Here is a 23,319-nt window from a genome sequence, read left to right as displayed (position 1 = left end):
TAAATCTCAGTCTCTCCCAACTCGGTTTCTTTGCAAAGCAGGAAAGAGTGTACTATTTTAAATTTCCTATCTTCAAAAACTCCCTCCCTCCTCCACTCCACCCACCACCTCAGGCCAACAAACGGGATTTCCTTCCTCAGTGTCACGGGGAACCTGATTCATCCAGAGCTCTCTGCCCAGAAGAAAGCTAATGAAGCAGATGAGAGACAAACCACTTCCTCCCCTAAACCCCACCAGGCCAATGAGAGGGACCTGCCCGTGGCTCAATTTTTTCAGAAAGTGACAGCCAAACCTGTGCTGAGGGAGCTGCAAGAGTTTCCTGAAAGGAACAGGAATGGAAGGTGGGGAACTGGAATTGTCAAGCACACTCCTCTCCACTCCCAGCCCCCAACTTCCCTTCCCTGAAAAATGGGAGAAAAGAACATTGTCTTTGCCCTTGACAGGAAGTTAAGAGTGAGGCAGCTGGGGCTTCCCTGGTGGCGCAGTGGTTGGGAGTCCACCTGCCGATGCAGGGGACACGGGTTCGTGCCCCGGTCCGGGAGGATCCCACATGCCGCAGAGCGGCTGGGCCCGTGAGCCGTGGCCGCTGAGCCTGCGCGTCTGGAGCCTGTGCTCCACGGCGGGAGAGGCCGCAGCAGTGAAAGGCCCGCGTAACGCAAAAAAAAAAAAAAAAAAAGTGAGGCAGCTGTGCACCTCCATTGGAAGTCATGTGCTCCTGCTGACCTGCGGGAAGGAAATCAAATCGTGGATGAGAGCACGACAGTGGGGCCAAGCAGACTAGTATAGAGCCCTGTATCTACCACTTGCATTTTAACTTCAGCAACTTCTTTACATCTTTCCACTTCGATTTCCCATTTCCTCAAATAAGAACAACATACCTACCTCACAAATGGTCGTGAGGCCCAAATGGGATATTGCTCGGAACATGGTTAGCACTATTCAATCAACAGTAGCTAATAGTATTAGCATAGAAACTGGTACTTTTCTTATGGTACTCATTGAACACTGTTTCTTCTCATTAAGTCAGTTTATGTCCACTTTCCTTATGCTGGATTTGCACACACACACCCAAATCCATTCCTTGCCCTTCTCTGTTCCCCCCATACTGACCCCTATGGACAGCTTCTGCCAGGCTCTCTGGATCTCTTGTTTAGTTACACCAACATTCTCCCAGTAGAACACTCTAGCAGAGAAAGGTCAGAATCTTTCTCCCCTCACTTCCCGTCAGTTTTCGCAGGCTGGTTCTAGCTGAGGCTGGGTCCCTCACTGAGACAGCAGCCCTTCCCCAGCTCCAGTTCTCAGGGTCCAAATAATACTCTCCTCACTGCCTCCCTCTGGATTTCTTGTGGATGAAAGAGAAGTTCTTTCTGGTTACTTTGGATCTTCTGTCACTGGGACCTGAAACTAATCCTAATTAAATGCCCCACCTCCATCTTCTTTACTTCTTGGAGATAGAAGACAGACAGAATGGGACTTGACTATACAGGTCAAGAACGCTGGTGAGAGGATTCCAAGGAGAGAAGTTCGAGATTTCAATACCTGAATTCACTTCAACAAGAATAAAACAGGAGAGTTTGATTCAGCCATTTGACCCCAAGGGCATTTATCTCTGTCACTTTATACCTGCAAGATGTATTAGCTCCTCTGTGCACTCAAGAATTCAGCACTGATTCCTTAGGAATAGGTTGATCTCTTATGTCTGTCTGTCTCAGTCAGTCTCCATTTTCTATTGCTCTCTCTATCACAAAAGTGTTCACAAATTTATCATGCATTAGCTAGGAGATAAATGCAAACCACCAGTCTTTTATTCAAATTCATAATCCAATAAATGTTGATGGTTGAAAAATCAACCCAAAACTGACAATGGCTAAAACTACATTGTAAAATTAATATTGAATAAAAATGACAAAAGAACCAAATCTTCATCACGAAATTTAGACCTGCAAATGTTGACTCAAAAAGAGAACTTTGCAGAAATTATGGCCATCAAAAAATGACAGAAGATAGCATCAGTACAATTTTATACAGACAGAAAAATGAATGATAAATCAAATCTGTTCAATTTAAATGAAAAAGAATTGAATCCAATACAAACAACTTCAGTTAAATAAAATAAAAATTAAACAAAGCAGAGATGACATAACAACATCATGTGGAAAATTGATGAAGAGATTCACATTGGCTTTATTGAAGTCCATTTTAGGAATACTTTCCTCAATGAAAATTGATCAATGTTGTTATAGTTCTGATTAAAATATTTATATTAAAAAATGTCCTTTGAGTCAAAACAATAGGACCAAAGTGGAAAGGGTCCAAGAATCCTGTGTCACCTAAAACAACCCTGAATATACAAACTCCTGATAGTTCTGGTTGCTGTCATGTTTCCAGAAATTATATTTTCTCAGGACACAGGTACGCTCTTCTTATTTTATTAGCAAGACTCTTTTTTTTTAATAGTACCACACACAAGCCTATAAAATCACAAACCTTCAACTTGGAGTTTTTAACTCAATTTTTTTTTAATTCATATTCTCAGAGAATCACTGAGCTGGAAGGGACTATGAGAAATAATCTGGTGTAAACTATCCAGGACAGATGGTGGTCTATCTCACCTCAGTCCTTCCTGAAGCGTGATAGAGATGGAAGAGAATGAATAATAAGAAATGTTTTGGCATTTTTTTCCTTATTTCAAATGTACAGTTTTTGTTTTCTTCTGTTGGCAGAAGAAAACAAAAACTGTACATTTGAAATAAGGAAAAAAAGGGAAAATTCTAAACTGCCATTCATAATTACACCATTTAATTATTTTACTAGTGTTTATATAATCGTTCTATGACTAACCCACCTATGTCTTCTCAGGAATAGGTCATAATACCAGAAACTATAAAATACAAAATTTGTTATAAAAGTTATATACTCATAACATTAATTTTATTTAAAGTATTAGGTAATGAGAAAGGACCTGATTCACCCTTGCTACAGTTATAAATTTTCACAATCTTTAGGGAAGGTAAACAGGTAGTATTTATTAGGATTTAAAATGTGCATATCCTTCAAGATGGCAGAGTAGAAGGATGTGTGCTCACTCCCTCTTGCAACAGCACCAGAATCACAATTAATTGCTGAACAATCATCGACAGGAAGACACTGGAACTACCAAAAAAGATACCCCACATCCAAAGACAAAGTAGAAGCCATGATGAGATGGTACGAGGGGCACAATCACAATAAAATCAAATCCCATAACCACTGGGTGGGTGACTCACAAACTGGAGAACACTTATACCACAGAAGTCCACCCACTGGAGTGAAGGTTCTAGGCCCCACATCACACTTCCCAAACTGGGGTTTCAGCAATGGGAAGAGGAATTCCCAGAGAATCAGACTTTGAAGGCTAGGAGGATTTGATTGCAGGACTTCGAAAGTAGTGGGGGAAACAGAGACTCCACTCTTGGAGGGCACACACAAAGTAACATGTGCATCAGGACCCAGGGGGGGAAGGAGCAGTGACCCCATAGTAGACTGAACCAGACCTACCTGCTAGATCTCCTGCAGAGGCAGGGGGTGGCTGTGGCTCACCGTGAAGACAAGGACACTGGCAGCAGAAGTTATGGGAAGTACTCCTTGGTATGAGCCCTCCCAGAGTCCACCATTAGCCCCACCAAAGATCCTGCAGGCTCCAGTGTTGTGTCGCCTCAAGCCAAACAACCTATAGGGAGGGAACCCAGCCCCATGCATCAGTAGACAAGAGGATTAAAGAACATACAACAATTATACATATATATGCACCTAACAGAGGAGCACCTCAATACATAAGGCACATGCTAACAGCTATAAAGGAGGAAATAGAAAGTAACACAATAATAGTGGGGGACTTTAACACCTCACCTACAACAATGGACAGATCATCCAGACAGAAAATTAATAAGGAAACAGAAGCTTTAAATGAAACGATAGATCAGATAGATTTAATTGATATTTATAGGACATTTCATCCAAAAACAGCAGATTACACTTTCTTCTCGAGTGCACACAGAACATTCTCCAGGATAGATCACATCTTGGGTTGCAAATCAAGCCTCAGTAAATTTAAGAAAATTGAAATCTTATCAAGCATCTTTTCTGACCACAACGCTATGAGATTAGAAATGAATTACAGGGAAAAAAACATAAAAAACACAAACACATGGAGGCTAAAAAATACATTACTAAATAACCAAGAGATCACTGAAGAAATCAAAGCGGAAATCAAAAAAATACCTAGAGACAAATGACTATGAAAACACAATGATCCAAAACCTATGGGATGCAGCAAAAGCACTTCTAAGAGGGAAGTTTATAGCAATACACTCCTACCTCAAGAAACAAGAAAAATCTCAAGTAAACAATCTAACCTTACACCTAAAGGAACTACAGAAAGAAGAACAAACAAAACCCAAGTTAGCAGAAGGAAAGAAATCATAAAGATCAGAGCAGAAATAAAGGAAATAGAAACAAAGAAAACAATAGCAAAGATAAATAAAACTAAAAGCTGGTTCTTTGAGAATATAAGCCAAATTAAGAAACCTTTAGCCAGAGTCATCAAGAAAAAGAGGGAGAGGACTCAAATCAATAAAATTAGAAATGAAAAAGGAGAAGTAACAACAGACACTGCAGAAATACAAAGCATCCTAAGAAACTACTACAAGCACCTCTATGCCAATAAAATGGACAACCTGGAAGAAATGGACAAATTCTTAGTAAGGTATAACCTTCCAAGACTGAACCAGGAAAAAATAGAAAATATGAACAGACCAATCACAAGTAATGAAATTGAAACTGTGATTAAAAATCTTCCAACAAACAAAAGTCCAGGACCAGATGGCTTCACAGGTGAATTCTATCAAACATTTAGGGAAGAGCTAACACCCATCCTTCTCAAGCTCTTCCAAAAAACTGCAGAGGAAGGAACACTCCCAAACTCATTCTGTGAGGCCACCATCACCCTGATATCAAAACCGGACAAAGATACTGCAAAAAAAGAAAATTACAGACCAATATCACTGATGAATACAGATGCAAAAATCCTCAACAAAATACTAGCAGACAGACTCCAACAACACATTAAAAGGATCATACAGCATGATCAAGTGGGATGTACCCCAGGGATGCTAGGATTCTTCAATATACAAATCAAGCCATGTAATACACCATATTGAAAAGCTGAAGAATAAAAACCCTATGATCATCTCAATAGATGCACAAAAAGCTTTTGACAAAACTCAACACCCATTTATGATAAAAACTCTCCAGAAAGTGGGCATAGAGGGAACCAACCTCAACAAAACAGAGGCCATATACGACAAACCCACAGCAAACATCATTCTCAATGGTGAAAAACTGAAAGCATTCCCCCTAAGATCACAAACAAGACAAGGATGTCCACTCTCACCACTATTATTCAACTTGGTTTTAGAAGTCCTAGCCATGGCAGTCAAAGCAAAAAAGAAATAAAAGGAATACAAATTGGAAAAGAAGAAGTAAAACTGTCACTGTTTGCAGATGACACAGTACTATACATGGAGAATCCTAAAGATGCCACCAGAAAACTACTAGAGCTAATCAACGAATTTGGTAAAGTTTCAGGATACAAAATTAATGCACAGAAATCTCTTGCATTCCTATACACTAACGACAAAAGATCAGAAAGAGGAATTAAGGAAACACTCCCATTTACCACTGCAACAAAAAGAATTAAATACCTAGGAATAAACCTACCTAGGGAGACAAAAGACCTGTATGCAGAAAACTATAAGACACTGATGAAAGAAATTAAAGATGATACCAACAGATGGAGAGATATACCATGTTCTTGGATTCGAAGAATCAATATTGTGAAAATGACTATACTACCCAAAGCAATCTATAGATTCAATGCAATCCCTATCAAATTACCAATGGCATTTTTTTATGGAACTAGAATAACAAATCTTAAAATTTGCATGGAGACACAAAAGACCCCGAATAGCCAAAGCAGTCTTGAGTGAAAAAAACGGAGCTGGAGGAATCAGACTCCCTGACTTAAGACTATACTACAAAGCTACAGTAATCAAGACAATATGGTACTGGCACAAAAACAGAAACATAGATCAATGGAACAAGATAGAATGCCCAGTGTTAAACCCACGCACCTATAGTCAACTAATCTATGACAAAGGAGACAAGAATATACAATGGAGAAAAGACAGCCTCTTCAATAAGTGGTGCTGGGAAAACTGGACAGCTACATGTAAAAGAATGAAATTAGAACACTCTCTAACACCATACACAAAAATAAACTCAAAATGGATTCGAGACCTAAATGTAAGACGGGACACTATAAAACTCTTAGAGGAAACCATAGGAAGAACACTCTTTGACATAAATCACAGCAAGATCCTTTTTGATCCACCTCCTAGAGTAATGGAAATAAAAATAAAAATAAACAAATGGGACCTAATGAAACTTCAAAGCTTTTGCACAGCAAAAGAAAACATAAACAAGACGAAAAGACAACCCTCAGAATGGGAGAAAATATTTGCAAACGAATCAACGGACAAAGGATTAATCTCCAGAATATATAAACAGCTCATGCTGCTCGATATTATAAAAGCAAACAACCCAATCCAAAAATGGGCAGAAGACCTAAATAGACATCTCTCCAAAGAAGACATACAGATGGCCAAGAAGCACATGAAAAGCTGCTCAACATCACTAATTATTAGAGAAATGCAAATCAAAACTACAATGAGGTATCACCTCACACCAGTTAGAATGGGCATCATCAGAAAATCTACAAACAACAAATGCTGGAGAGGGTGTGGAGAAAAGTGAACCCTCTTGCACTGTTGGTGGGAATGTAAATTGATACAGCCACTATGGAGAACGGTATGGAGGTGCCTTAAAAAAATAAACATAGAATTACCATATGACCCAGCAATCCCACTACTGGGCATATACCCAGAGAAAACCATAATTCAAAGAGACACACGCGCCCCAGTGTTCATTGCAGCACTATTTACAATAGCCAGGTCATGGAAGCAACCTAAATGCCCATGGACAGAGGAATGGATAAAGAAGATGTGGTACATATATAATATGGAATATTACTCAGCCATAAAAAGAAATGAAATTGATTTATTTGTAGTGAGGTGAATGGACCTAGTGTCTGTTTTATAGAGTGAAGTAATTCAGAAAGAGACTAACAAATACCATATGCTAAGACATATATATGGAATCTAAAAAAAATGATTCTGATGAACCAAGGGGCAGGACAGGAATAAAGACACAGATGTAGAGAATGGACTTGAGGACAGGGAGAGGGGGAAGGGTAAGCTGGGATGAAGTGAGAGAGTGGCACTGACATATATACACTACCAAATGTAAATAGATAGCTAGTGGGAAGCACCTGCATGGCACAGGGAGATCAGCTCGGTGCTTTGCAACCACCTATACGGGTGGGATAAGAAGGGTGGGAGGGTGACACAAGAGGGAGGGGATATGGTGATATACATATGCATATATTTGATTCACTTTGTAATGTAGCAGAAATTAACACAACACTGTAAAGCAATTATACTCCAATAAAGATGTTTAAAAAAAAAAGACTACCTGAGTTTGAATGTTGTCTGCCACACACTAGCTGTGTGACATTTGACAAATTACTTGCCCTCTCTGTGCCTCAGCTTCCTAATCTATAAAATGGGGCTAATAATTTATACTTATCTTGTAGGGTTACATGTATAGCATAATATATATTCAGTCCTTTAAAACATACCTAACATATTCTAAGCACTACAAGATTGTTACTTGCTATCATTTTTATTATTATAGTTAATGTTTACATTTATAGAAGCAAAAGAGAAAAGATGGAATTTAACCTAAATATGTAGCATCTATTATATGCAGAGTAGAATTAGGGGAAGAAGTTAAGACTATAAATTTTATATAGGTACTTAGCTTCTGTTTGAACTATTGCAACAAATATGTTATTTTTGCAATTCAAATGATTGAAACTTTTTTTAAATATAGGAAGAATTTTTTTAATAAAGTCTATCAGTGAATCTAGAAATTTCAGCACACATTTGAATCTCCCATAGGTGACTAATATAGACAGGCAACCTCCTGGGAGCCTTTTATAACAAAGACCTTCACTTCTCCTGTTTGTAAGAGTGCAACTTCCTAAGCAGTTTCACTACCATTACTACTAACAACACACTTGTTTTGTTATTGCCTTAACCACATTAAAATGCATTTTTGTCTCAGTAAGTGCACGAAAGGTTTAACAATTTCCATTATCACCTTTCTGAAAAGCAGTTGCAAGGTAAAAGGTAAATTGTATAATTATGAAAGCATTAGATGCAATTTTCCTTATTACTTTCTATTATTTTTAGTAAGCAAACTTTTATTTTAAAAAGTCTACCAAAAAGCAAGTTTGAAAGCCTAAAGCATTTTATTGTAACCTGCTCAAAACATTACCATGAGTAAAGGAACAGTATACCTGTTACAGTTTAAGAGACTAAGTAAAATGTGTTTTTGTTGCTTTCTTGTAAAGTTGGCCCTTATTTACTTAATAGAAGCAATTTATTCGTTATTCAGGCTACCATCTTCATTAGTATCTGTTAGAATCCTCAAGAAATTTTTTGAGCATTATTGGAGGAAAATTTTTATTTGCATTTATTATTTTTTGCTGAAGCAGTTATAGGTGGCCTTTAATACATTTAATGTAGCGATAGCCTTATTAAGAAGTACGTACACTTAAAAGGAAAAAGAAACCCAACAAAGTCACCACTAATTTTCAGGTTTTGAAACCTGCTCTGTGCTTTCACTGGGTGTCTGCCAGGGCTGGTCCCTGGCCCCGGGAAGCTCAAATCCTAATGAGGGAAAAATGAGGAAGTAGATACATAAACAAGCCCATTGCAGCCTATAAGTGTCATGAAGGACGTACTAGGGGTGACATGAGGGAAAGTGACCACAGGGATGGGGGGAGGGGTGTGCAATGATGGTGGCCAGAGACCTTTCAGAGAAAATGACATCTGAGCTGAAGCCTGAAGACACAGCAAAAACAAGGTGGGGGGGGAGGGAGGGTGGTCTTTAAAACTTAACTGTTGAGGGTTAGCTTCTAATGATCACTAAATTCTTACCTCTATAAAAATGATCAGAGTCGGGGCTTCCCTGGTGGCGCAGTGGTTGAGAGTCCACTTGCCGATGCAGGGGACACGGGTTCGTGCCCCGGTCCGGGAAGATCCCACATGCCGCGGAGCGGCTGGGCCCGTGAGCCATGGCCGCTGAGCCTGCGGGTCCGGAGCCTGTGCCCCGCAACGGGAGAGGCCACGACAGTGAAAGGCCCGCGTACCGCAAAAAAAAAAAAAAAGATCAGAGTCTAATTTCTTTGTTGTTGTTGTTGTTGTTGTGTTAAATAGCAAACAAAAAAGTTTGGAGAAGACATGTTTATATTCAGCTAGATAAGCAAAAATAAAACAACACAATAATTTAATTTAGTTATGAAATTCAGAAATATAGACAGCTCTGCTTTTTTTTGAATTTTATTTTATTTATTTTTTAAACAGCAGGTTCTTATTAGTTATCCATTTTATACATATTAGTGTATACATGTCAATCCCAATCTCCCAATTCATCCTACCCCCCCACCCCCCACCCCTGCTTTCCCCCCTTGGTGTCCATACATTTGTTCTCTACGTCTGTGTCTCAGTTTCTGCCCTGCAAACCGGTTCATCTGTACCATTTTTCTAGTTTCCACATATATGCGTTAATATACGATATTTATTTTTCTCTTTCTGACTTACTTCACTCTGTATGACAGTCTCTAGATTCACCCACATCTCAGAATCTAATTTCAAATTTTGCTGAAGAAGTCTAAAACATACCATTGTATGTTCTTGGAAAATTATTTTTAATACTTGGTGTCAGTCACTACTTCCTGCTTTTCTCTCTCTTATAGGATTTCGTTCTGTAAATTGCTAACATAAATAATTAGGAAGATAGTCCTAATCAAATGACTAAAGATGTCAGAGCAATTCCCCACTTCTGCTTCTGAGCTACCTTCTGAGTTAGGGAATGTTAACAGGAGTGGATAATGAACCACTTTTTTCCATCTGACACCACGCTCTTGCCGACTGTGGCCTCACTCCCCCGCTCCTGTTCTCTAGTGCACTGTCCCTACTCCCTCAGATTCAGCCTCCAGTTTTCATTAGTTATTCGGCTCTGCAGACCCACTGAACTTGCTGGGTCACCTTGGACCTCAGTTTCCTCATCTATAAAATTAGGTGGTTGGCCCAGATTATCTCTAAAGTCCCTCTCAGTTCTAACAGTTTATGGTCCACAATTCACTGTCTACAACCCTCCCCCCCACCCCACTGCCCCAGTCAGATGATCATTTGAGCCTCCGCCTCTGTCCTCCCTGAGGGCATGGCCTGTCTGTGTCCGTGTGAAGGGGGGAAGGGAAGCAGGTAGAAGGTGGGGCTGAGTGTATGTGAGTAAGGGTCCGTGTGGTTTAGAGTGTGGGCATGGATGAAGTTACAGGACACTACAATTTCAATTACTGTCTCCTCAGAAAATGAAGCTACTTTACAGCATGGTCTATGACTTTATTTTCAGCAACAAAATTCTTCATAAATCATGCAAAGACAATCTGCACACATTCAAAGTGACACACTGATTTGTCACCAGTGACAGCAGTGCTGCCCAGAAATGGTGAGCCCAGCCATGTCCTTCTGTCCTTTATGTCACTTCAGTGCCCACTAACTGCCTCCATTCATAAAACAGGAAGACTGCTGCCAGTCACGTATATTCCCTGCTCAGGGCAGTGCAGTATAGTAGTTAAGAGGATGGGTTCTGGGTTCAAATCCTGACTCTACCACTTATATATTGTATGACCTTGAGCAAGAGATTTCAGTTCTCAGAACCTGAGCTTCCTCATCTTTAAGATGGGAATGACAATTATATCTATTTCGTAGGTTTTATGAAAATCGACTCTAAAACATATGGCATAAAACTATTTTTATTAGCCTGTTCAAGTCTCAACTGTAAGGTAATGTCTTCATTTTGCAGATGACAAAACTGTGCATTTTAAAATTTTAAAACTCATTTTAAAACTCAGAGAAGTTTGTAAACTGCCCAGTCACACAGCATCAGAGAGTCGGGGTCAGGATTCCAAGCCAGGTCTTCTGCTCCAGAGCTGTCTCCCCTCCACACAGCCCCTGTGTCCCCCTGTGTTCACCTACCTCCTTCCGGTGACATCTGGGGACCTTTGAGTCACGTGACCTACCCTGTCGGGCTCACAGCACGTGAGTGGGTGGGGTCCTTCCTTGAGCACACTGCCAATCTTGAGTGTACCAAATAAACCGCTAGAAGCATAATGGATTCCCCCTGTATCACCACGGAAGCCTTCACATAGTTAAAAGAGCTAGAAACATTACATCAATTATTTTGGCTGAAATAATGACTAAGAGAGAGATACAAGTGATCATCCTCAAACGAAGATGGTGCTAATAGACAGTGTAAGACACAGATCAATGACCTCCACCATTACCCCAGCCCTACCTGACTGCCCAGGTCAGCCGCCGAAGCACATTAATGGCTCTCTCTGGGCTTGTGCATGGCAGCCACTGTGGTGTTCATTTACTTTAGCCTTTATATAATTAGCTCACAGATATTATTAGATGGTGATAATGTACACGTACATCACGCTCCGTTTACAGGCTTGTAGTTAAGGCCATTAGTCATGCTCCGTGTGACTACAACCAAATCTGTCACAGAGTCTAAACTGACCGATAAATCCACGTCAAGTGGAGAGAATAATTTAAATGATAATAAAAGGCAACCGGTTTAGATTTTGATTTTATTGACAGAAGTTTCCTGCTGCCTGAGTGTCATTTAACTCTTCAGGAAACAGTGCTGAGGGTCCTGAACCCTTCAGTCATCAGTGCAACAGTCGGGATTAAAAGAGATATCAGCCATCTGCGATGGTTTATTATAGATTAGATGGTGAATTGGTTATTTTTTTGGTTGCAAAACAAACTATTCCAAACTTTAAAAAAAGAGAGATACTGACCTCCTGAAGACAAGCTAATTGTGAGATCTGATTTTAAATTAATGTGTCAGACTTCCCTGGTGGCGCAGTGGTTAAGAATCTGCCTGCCAATGCAGGGGACACAGGTTCAAGCCCTAGTCCTGGAAGATCCCACATGCTGCGGAGCAACTGAGCCCGCAAGCCACAACTACTGAGCCCATGTGCCACAACTACCGAAACCTGCGTGCCTAGAGGCCGTGCTCCACAACAAGAGAAGCCATCGCAATGAGAAGCCCGCACACCACAACAAAGAGTAGGCCCCACTCGCCGCAACTAGAGAAAGCCCACATGCAGCAACGAAGACCCAACGCAGCCAAAAATAAATATAACTAAATAAATAAATTTATTTTAAAAAATTAATAAGTGTCATCAATGGGAAAGAAGCAACTGAAAGGATTTGGGGAACACTTGGAGACGCATTATGTGGATGCAGTTACTGTGGTGATGGGCTTGTTCTCCAGGAAACAGAAGCTGGAATCCAGGACAGGCATGTGGAATCAGGAAGTCCCATCAAAGGCCATTTTGCTTCCAGCATTGTCCTAGCAGAATCAGTGGCTTCTGAGCTAATTTGCCACCAAAGTCTGGCAAATATTCCAAGAGTGATGCCTGGCCCACTTCCTCCCACAGTTAGTTACCTAGAAGGGGCAGCAGAGTGCCTATCAATATGGAGAGGAGGTGAACAAGAGTCCTGATGTCACAATGGGAGATGTGTGAATTGTTTCATAAAACTCTGCAGTTCCTAATACTGACATTCTACCTGATTCAGAAAGAAGACATGATATCTACCTTTTGCGTAGTCTCCCTTCTATGACTGTGATGCCCAGATAACACCACTGTGGAGTCATTCCAAATCTCAGTATGAGGAACAGGGGTTAGATTCTCAAGTCAATGAGAAAGGTGGAAAATGGCGAACATTAACAATAACTGTTGCAAAATCCCTTAAATAGCAAATCAAGTACAGTGCACCAATGTTTATATATTCTGTTCAGATGTTCGTATCATATTAAACTTTGAGAACACCTGAGACACATTAAAGGAAGGAATGATGCCCTGAGTTTACTTGCTTCCAGAATACCTCACTCCTAATGGTCCTGCTGGCTTCTTCCCATCTCCCTGATGCTTCTAAGCTGGCCTGTCCCCAGTTCAGTCCTTGAGCCTCTGTTCTTATCTCTACACACTCACTCCCTTGAGGATCTGATCCAGTCTCATGGCTTTAAACCCATCCACATGCTGACTACTTTCAAACAGTTATCTTTAGCCCCTCAGACATTTCATCCAAATCCCAGATTCACATATCCAACTGCTTAATCAACACCGCCACCAGATGTTTACCTGGCATATCAAGCAAACCCACAACCAAATTTCTAATCTTTCCCCCATGAACTTGTTCTTCCTATAATTGTTTCGATCTCATTAAATAATTCCATTTTAGTTGCATGAGCCAAATACCAGTCATTCCTAGTTGGCATTTCCTGCTATCTCATGCCTTTGGGCTCGGTTAAGGAGCCCTAATACTGCAATGATCCAGTTGATCGTAGTAAAGAGCTCCATGAGGACAGAGCCCATGCCTGTCCTGCTTTCTGTTGTGTGCCAATGCAAGCAAGAGCTGGCACAGGATGGACAAGTAGGAAACGCATCAGAGGAGGGAGATTGCTGGAGAATGAGTGAAAAGATCTTTGGGATGAGTCTGGGTACTCAGCATATCCAAATGGTGCATCTTTTTTTTTAATGGCTATGAGCCTGTTGCAAATGGGTGAGATATTTACCCACGTGGCACTGCTCCAAGCACTGTCAAACCACGGGGCTTCCTTTCCAAGCGCCATCGTGTTCCTAGTAGGATTATTCACGACAGCCCCCTTAAACGGGTACAATCTTCAGGGCCTACCTCACTGAACATTCAATACTTCTAAAATTGTGCTAAGAAGACTGAAAATGGTGAACTGAAAATATAAAAATAATACCCTGTTAATGAATCATGATGCCTTTTTGTGGTGCTTCATGATTTTAAAAAATCCGAGAAGGCTAGACGAAGGAACGTGATGACATATTAATGGTTTCAAACGTGTGCTGGAATTGACAGAACAGAAAGTAGCATGAATAATTCAAATAAGACACCAACTATTTTTTCCTTCTTGCAAAAGTTTGAAGCATGAAAAACGGGGGAAGGGAGCCTCTGAATAGATGGAATTATATATTATGTTGTCCAGTGATCGCCTTGCTTTGGAGGGTTAACTCAAGTTCAAGCAACACAGGACACCATCTAGTCATTCTGAGGGGATTATATTGAAATCTTTTGACACCACGTTTCGCTCCTTCTGACTCTGGCAGCTGCTGGGGAGAGTTAAGACTGAATGTTTGATGCCCAGTGAATTAAAGTCTATTTTTGAACTCAAATCTCCAAATCCTGAAGGAATGGTCACTGAGAAGAAAGGAAAGCAGGAAACAGCACTGAGGGCAGCTGGTTTAGTGTACTCTCTCCTTATCTCCGCCACGCAAGCGGAGATGGGAATCGGATATGAAATGGTCTCAAAGGAAGCTCGGAGTATGGATGATGACTGGGGGGAGACCAGGAATAAAAGCTGACACAGCCGCCTTTTCGCTTTAATACCTTTTCTCCAGTGCCTTTTTTCCTTAAACTGCTTTTGAAAACATAGCTGTAGCATGCTGAAGAGGAGCCATTTATTTCAGCTGTGCATAGATTGTCATGACTTAATATGTATACGATTGAATTTCTATTAAATCAATATGATATACATTTCATATATATGTATCTATATACACATACACACATATGCATATACATGCACACATATAATAAATATATTTTGACAGTGCAGGAAAAAAAAATTTTTTTTTTTTTTGCGGTACGCGGGCCTCTCACTGTTGTGGCCTCTCCCGTTGCGGAGCACAGGCTCTGGACGCGCAGGCTCAGCGGCCACGGCTCACGGGCCCAGCCGCTCCGCGGCATGTGGGATCTTCCCGGTCCGGGGCACGAACCCGTAGTCCCCGGCATCGGCAGGCGGACTCTCAACCACTGCGCCACCAGGGAAGCCCAGGAAAAGGTATTTTAAAAGAAACTTTAGTGAGTATACTCAAGGCACAAATTAAAGAGGAATGAGGATTTAAGTGATTAGGGCAAGACTAAACTTCAGCAAGACCACGAGTTTACTGTTTTCTTTCAGTAACTGTAGAGAAGATAACTCAATAGGTGCCTGAGTCAACCCATACGTTATCTGCCGTAGGTTGTCTGAGAAATTGGCCCAAAAGGATTCAAAGAAAGGGAATAGTAGAGAAATCAGCCCACAGAATCAGGCAGCAGTCTGCATCTGGGAAAAGGGAAATCCATCCATCCATCCACTCACCCACCCACCTATCTACTCATCTACCTATCCATCTACCCACCCACCCATTTACCCATGTATCCATTCATACAGTGAGTGTATACTAATGTTAGACACTGTGCAGAGTGCTGTGGGTATGAAATAAAACCCAGAACCCCCACTCCACTGAGCTCTCAGCCCAGTGGGTGAGAGAACCAAGGAAACCCAGACTCTGGTTGCCATCTGCTGAGCTATGACAAGGCAGGAGTAGGGGGCTCTGGGTATGTAGAGAGGGGGTAATTATTTTTCATCGAAAAGTCATCTGAGATTTCAGATTTCAAGAGTCAGAGCACCTTTCTGTAAGGATTAAACTACGTGAAAGCTGAATTTCCTATTTTATATCCTTATTTACACCAGATAACTTATATAATAGTTTTTATGCATTTTAGAGGCACTTTCCATATAGGTATTTCTCCATAGATTAAGGACTGACATAAATATTTTTTCACGCTCATGCCCAGCTATGTGTAAATTATAGGAATAAATTTTGTTAAACATCTTACACGTCGTTTAAAAATAGACTGTGTCCTTAATCAAATAACATTTTCAGATTTTTAAATTAAGTGCCTCCTATGTGCCAGGTCTGTACCAGAAAGTTTCACAGTCATATTGCAAAAGTCCAGTGAAGAGAATATTGTGATCCTGATTTACAAAAAATATATATATACATATAATATATGTATATACATATATACATATATTTATATATAATATATGTATATATATTTTGGTAAGTCATATATATGATTGTGACATGTACATATATACATATAATATAACTATAATAATACATAGTCTATATATATATGGTATATATGTATCTACATATAATACATATATGTATACATACATGTATATATATTTTGATAAATCACATATATATATATGATTGTGAGAGATGAAATGAGATTTCATATGTCTCCTTGTAAGGAAGACTAAGACTTGAGCTCAGAGCTTCTGATTTCAAGTGGAGCTTTTATTATTTTTGTCATCATCATGATCGTCATCATTGTAATTATTACCTTACCTTTGTCACATATATCATAATATATATTACAGCTATATCTTTTTAGTCACTAATAGCTTGCAACATACTAATACTCATGGCAAGTATTATTAGTCTAGAAGGACATTAAAGATTGTCTAATTTATGGTGGCCTGCAAGTGAAATGTGTTTTGTAGCCAGCATAGGGTTTGTTTAATTTAATTTGAATTTGGATGTCTCTCTTAGGGGTGATGGGTGGGGTGGGATGGTGAGACTGCACTTCTGCAGTTTCCAGGGCACCCAATCACAGCCTGGTCCTGAAAGCATTGAGTTAATGATTCCTGAATCCTGGTGCAAGCCCTTCCTTTTACAAGTGAGGAAAATAATGCCCAATTCACTTCCCAAAGTCACAGTGCTCAGTGGCTCAATGGCCCTTGCTTGAAGACTTTGGCATTTAGGTATGGAGACAGTCTAACTCATATGAACTGCAGCAAAAAACACGACTAGGCAGCCCTGTTGGGCTCTGAACCCAGTGTATATCAGAATCACCTGAGTAGTTTTGTTGTTTTCTGATTTTAAAAAAGAAAAAAAATAAGAAGATACTCTGTTTGCTTTTTATGGGGAGAAAATAATCTATGCACTTGTTTTAAAAGAATCAAACTATTCAAAATGGCATATAATCAAAATCCTAGCCTCTACTCTTTAGGCCAAAACTGTTAATAATTGTTTTGCATCCCTCTGAAAATTTTCCACACATAAAGAAGTAAATATGTGTGTAGGTCTCCCCACACTTCTTTAAATAGAAATGACGCCTATCATGTGTTTTTCTTCTTTCATTTACTGTGTCATGTGACTAGTTATAAGGTTCTGTAGCTGTACATATGGACCCATCTTACTCTTTTTTTTGACTGCATGGTACTTTCATTGATTAGAATTTCCCTAATGTATTTCATCCATCTCCAATTGACGAACAATTAGGTTATTTCCAGTATTTCATTATTACAGATACGTTTGTAATAGATCTTTGCCTACGTAGGTAAACATATCAGTAGGATAAAATCTTAGAATTTTGGAGTCAAAGGAAATATGATTCTTTAAAAAAATTTGACAGATTTTCCTAAATTGCCTAATATTGGTGTCCTAGAAGCAGCCTGTACCAGCTTGCAACAGCCAATTGTTCAATGTTCAGGCATCTCGCGAGACAGTTGTTAAATTGCTTATAACGAAATCAGCCATGGTGGGAGTGTTTATACCATGAAAACCCAGGCTTCTAATTTTTATTGACATATATATTTTTGGCAAACCAGTTTACCAGCACACCACTACCTGTAAAGATTATTAACACTCATTTGCGGAGGCTCTTAAAGTGTGAGGCCCATGCCAGACCTACAAAATCAGAGCATCTGGGAGTGGGAACAGAGGATCTGGACTTGTAGAGAATCTCTTACGGGAGTTCAGTGTAACCCAGCTGGAGCCGATGGTGAGGGAGCCTCAGTGATGATCAGGGAGGGAGAGGGTGAGGGTAGTCAGAGGGTACTTCCTGGAGAAGATACTAAATTGGAACTTACAGATTGTTCAGGAGTTAGCTACACAAGGGATCCGGGAGATGGATCCAGGTGTGGGAACTGTTGTCCTCAATTACATAAAAAATAGGCTCTTGGGAAGCAGAGGTCGCAGAAGGGAGGATTCCTCTCACTCGGCGGCTGTCACAGCCATCTGTCTTCTACTTCCTGTCAGAGCTCACCTCGGAACTTCCCCCTGAATCTCTCACCATCCGCGCCATCAACACAACACACACTCACATACACACCCTTGGATGAGTCCAACTTTCCCCTGTCTTCTTACCTTCAAAATCCTACCTCAGATCCAACTGAGTTAAATTTAAGTGAATAATTTCAAGGGTATTAATTTATACCCATACCAAGAGGGGCATCTCATCTCCCTGGATTAGGTCCGGAGCTTGCGCATGTCCGATGGGGTCTTTCTGACTAAGAACATCACAAGGACAAAGAAATCCCACTCCCAGTCTCCACCTTCCAGTAGATCACAGGGAGGTCTTATCCAAGAGGCTGTTATAACCTTTCCACCCAAGAAACACATCCCCCATGGCACTGCTCCAACGTTGTCCTAGCTAAAGGCAGAAAGAAGACCAGGTGATGCTGGTCTAAATAAAAGCAGTACAGTTCCAGGAAAAGTGAAAATGCTATTGTCTACGTCATTCTACTATTTTCCTTTTCATTAAGTGACCATTTGGTTAAATAGATTGAGATAACCAAAGAAGCAGTTTAGAATGGTAGCAGTTTGGCACATAGATTCTAGACTGAGTTCATAGCTCAACTCTGCCTTTTATTAGGCCCTTGACCTTGGGTATGTGGCTTAACTTCCGGGTACCTCAATTTCCTCACCTATAAAATGGGCATAATAACAGGACCTATTTCACAGTGTTTTTTGAAGCTTAAGTAAGGTAATACATGTGTGTGTATGATACACATACACACATATCACTTAGAACAATGACTGACACATTAATAATTACAATATGCAGAAGCAGTTTTGAGCGTCTGGGCAGTCTTTCAGATATTAATTCTCCACTTCAGATTGCTTCTAGATGGACAAACCCTGGGTCAGGGAAATTAAAGCCAGTTTCATCACGATAGGAGGGATATATATGATAGATGAGAGAGAGAGTAATAATAGATAGAATGCTTTAATAATATTTTTCCAGCAGTTGCACAAAAAGCACATCAAAATTATTCATTTCAACAAGCTATAGTGGGATGTAAGGTGCAAAAGTAATTGCTTTAGACCTCAATTTTGACAGACCTTATAAGAGCCCCCCTTACTTTGAAAATCACTAACTCAGGTGTGAAAAAAAAAGTTTAAATTGGGCGTTATCTCCTATTTCATCATTTGAGGTTTGTTTGCCTCTCTCGTTTCATTTGGTCCTTCCGATGGGATTTAGTAGAAGTAGTGGGAGCCAAAAAGCGGTCATAAGGTGCTAACTGACCAGGAAAACTTGCCAGAGGCAGGAGAAAGAGGCATGTCATTCATCTCTTCCCCACTCAGCCCAGCGCCCTTCCCCCAGAGGCAAAGTCACCGCAAGAGAAATGAGTCTCTGGTTGGTGTGGGCAGAGGGTGGAGAGACCCACGATCTACTTTATATTTACTGATACTGATATATACTCACTCCACGTCTCATCTGTGATTCCACTATTCATAATATAGCAGTTCTATGTCATTCTTTGTTCCTTACAAATTATGGATTTTAACAAAAAAGACTTATAATGGCATAAAGTGTATTAAAACGTCCCAAGTGTTGAAAAAGAAACGTACAGCCATAGTTTATTTTTGTATTCACTTCAGTGTAGGAAATAAAACTTATATAATGAAAAACTACATGTTGTAAAAGTGTATATATTACCATTAACAAATTCAGTACAAGTTCCACAATTTACGTTTGCTGGATAAAACCGAATGCCAAGTCAATGAAAATTGAATTACAGCCTTTTCTCAGTGAAGTGTGTTCTGTGACAGGGAAGGTGTTGCAGGCAAAAGGAAAGGTGTGTTCAGAGACCTGTAGGGTAGAGGGAGCACGTGTATTTATTAGAGGAACATAAGGAGATCTGGGGGGTGGAAAAAAGTATAAAAATGGTGCGAGGCAAAAATAAGACTTGTGATGGTTAATTTTATGTGTCAACTTGACTGGTCCGAGCGATGCCCAGATAGCTGGTAAAACATTATTTCTGGGTGTGTCTGTAAGGGTGTTTCTGGAAGAGATTAACATTTGATTCAGTAGACTGAGTGAAGGGATGGCTCTCACCAGTGTGGGTGGGCATTATCCAACCTGCTGAGGGCTGGAATAGAACAGGAAGGCTAAGGAGGGACGGATGAATTCTCTCTCTTTGTTGTTGAGCTGAGACGTTCATCTAATCCTGCCCTCAGAAACAGAGATCCTAGTTCTTGGGAATTTACACCATCAGCCCCTCATTCTCAGGCCTTTGGCCTCAGACTGAATTACACCACCAGCTTTCCTGGTTCTTCAGCTTGCAGATGGCAGGTGTGGGACTTGACCTTCATAACTGCATGAGACAATTCCTATAACAGATCTCTTCTATCTGTTTCTCTATATATCCTGTTCGTTCTGTTTCTTTGGAGAACCCTGACTACTACAAGGCTGTTGAGGACACCTAAGTGTAGATTGTCAGCAACTGTGTGCACCAGTGGTCCTCAAAGTGTGTCCTGGAAATAGCGTCATCAGCGTCACCTGGGAACTTGTTAAAAATGCACATTCTCTGCCCCATCTCAGATCTACTGAATAGAAAACTCTGAGGTGGGACCCAGAAATCTGTGTTTTACCAAGCCCTCCAGTGATTTGAGGGAGTATAGACCATGTTGAAAGGTTTAGCGTGCACATTAGAGTCAGCTGGGAAGCTTTCAATACAGATATCTGATCCCCAGCCCAAGCCAGTTAAATCTGGGAGTCAGGCTCTAGCATTGGTATTTTCTGAAAACTTGCCTGGTATAGTTCTAACGTGGGGCCAGGTTTGAGGATCACTTGTTTAGACTAACGTTTTGTCATCTGTAACATGCTAATCGTAGGGAAAGTTTTACTCTCAGAGGCAATTCATTGATAACCAACTCTCTTCTAGTTTAGGCCTTGGTAACATTGATCTGTAATTAACATCATCTATCTTCTAATGGCCAATACTAGATTGCCTATGCCGTTGGCAACCATGCCTCCATGACTCTTAAAGTCCTTTTTGCATAGACAACATGAGGTAAACTTCCATTTAGCACAAACTAAGTCATCAACTAAACAGTCAGAGAAGTAGGTCCAAAGTAACAACATCCTTAAGATTAAATTTACAAAGTGTTGGGGGGTGAATGAGGAGAAGGGGGAAAGTGGTAGAAGAGAGAGGGTTACAAATAAGCATTTATGAAGAAAAATAAAACTTTCATACTTTGCTTATGAATTAAGGAAATAAAGTAGGCATACTTCCTTTGGTCTAACAGGCAGCTATTAAAGTTCAAATATCATCTTCATTCATCACAAATCCTTGAACACTTGCTAAATGGGCAATCTTTAATAATGATAACCACAGTTAATTGAGCGCTTACGGTGGGATCACATTTTCAGGGATAGGTTCTAAAGATAGTATATAAGTTGAAAATCAAATAAAGTCAAAATTACCCTTGAACATGCCTTAATGGCTGAGATAGAAGAGGCATATAGAAACCAAGTCTCCGTGAGACCAGCTGACCACACCTCCAATCTCACATACCTCAGAGCTCCCCGAATGGGTTGACACTTCTCTTTATTTCTGTCACCCATGGGCTGAATGCTTGCTTTGAGTGTCTCCCCGCCCCCATTATCACTTTAAATCTTCATCACAATCCCATGCAGATATTATTATTATTATCGCTTTTTCTTATTTTACAGAGGAAGTAACTGAGATTTGAAGAAGTTAATTGCCCAAGGTAGAGTATTGGAGCCTAGGTTAGGATACAGTGTGAGCAACCCGAGGACTCAGACCCACTACTTCTCTAAACCAGAGCCGATTTAAAAAAAAATTTTTTAGTGGGGTCTGTTTACTTTCAAATCATTTTCAGTAACAATAAACCTCTTCTGAATAAGTAGTTATGATCCCTGCAAGACTGGTGAGGGCCAGTGCTGTAGGATCAAGGCAGAACTAGTCCCTTCCCTCCCACAAAGGGAACCCTTGTGTACTGTTGGTAGGAGTGTAAATTGGTGCAGTCACTGTAGAAAACAGTTATGGTGCTTCCTCAAAAAATTAAACATACGATTACCATATGATCCAGTAGTCCCACTTCTGGGTCTATATCCAAAAGAATTGGAATCAAGATCTCAAAGAGATATCTGCACTCCCACGTTCATTGCAGTGTTATTCATAGTGGCCAAGATATGGAAATAACCTAAGTGTCCATCAGTGGATGAGTGGATAAAGAAGAAGATGGGGTACATAAGCATAATGGAAATTAGTCATGAGAGAGAAGAAAACCCTTCCATTTGTGACAATATGGATGACCTTGAGGGCATTATGCTAAGCCAAACAAAGAAAGACAGATACTACATAGTATCATTTATGTGAAATCTTAAAAAAAAAAAGAAAAAAATCAAACTCATACAAACAGAGTAAAAAAGTGGGTGCCAGGGCCAGAGGGCGAGGGGAAATAGGGAAAGGTTAGTAAAAGGGTATAAACTTTCAGCTGTAAGACGTATGAGGTCTAAGGATCTAATGTATAACGTGAAGACTATAGTTGATGTCACTGTATTGTATAATTGAAATTTGCTGAGAGCAGAACTTTAATGTTCTCACCAAAAAAAAAAAAAAAAAGATAATAAATATGTGAGATGACAGATGTGTTAATTAACTAGATGGGGGAATCCTTTCACAATGTATTTGTATATCAGATCACCACCATATACACTTTAAACATCTTACAATTTTATTTGTCAGTTATACCTCAATAAGGTTGAAAAAAATATTTTCTAAAATTAAAAAATAAATAAAAAGAGGCCACACATTCGACATCCTAATAAAATCCCCTCCGCCCCCTGCTTGGTCGTCCCCAGAGAGGGGAGCCCAGGATGAAAGGAGTTTCCTTGCAGTTGACAGACCACATATACAAGCGCCCCAAAGGGAGGCTCTGGAGGGAGAAGCAGTGGAGAATGCCAGTGGTTTGAAAAGTTATCACATCCTTCTCAGCATCTCCAGGCTCAGCTGGAATCTTCTTTCCTTTCTATTGAGAAAACAAACTCTGTGGTGGGGGGCAGGCATTTCCAATTAGTGCCTGAAATAAAGCCAGAAGAAACTCGAGAGAGG

The sequence above is a fragment of the Leucopleurus acutus genome, assembly GCF_964270905.1.
Source record: "Leucopleurus acutus genome assembly, chromosome: 5".
Classification (NCBI taxonomy): domain Eukaryota; kingdom Metazoa; phylum Chordata; class Mammalia; order Artiodactyla; family Delphinidae; genus Leucopleurus; species Leucopleurus acutus.
Note: the sequence above shows the minus strand (reverse complement) of the source record.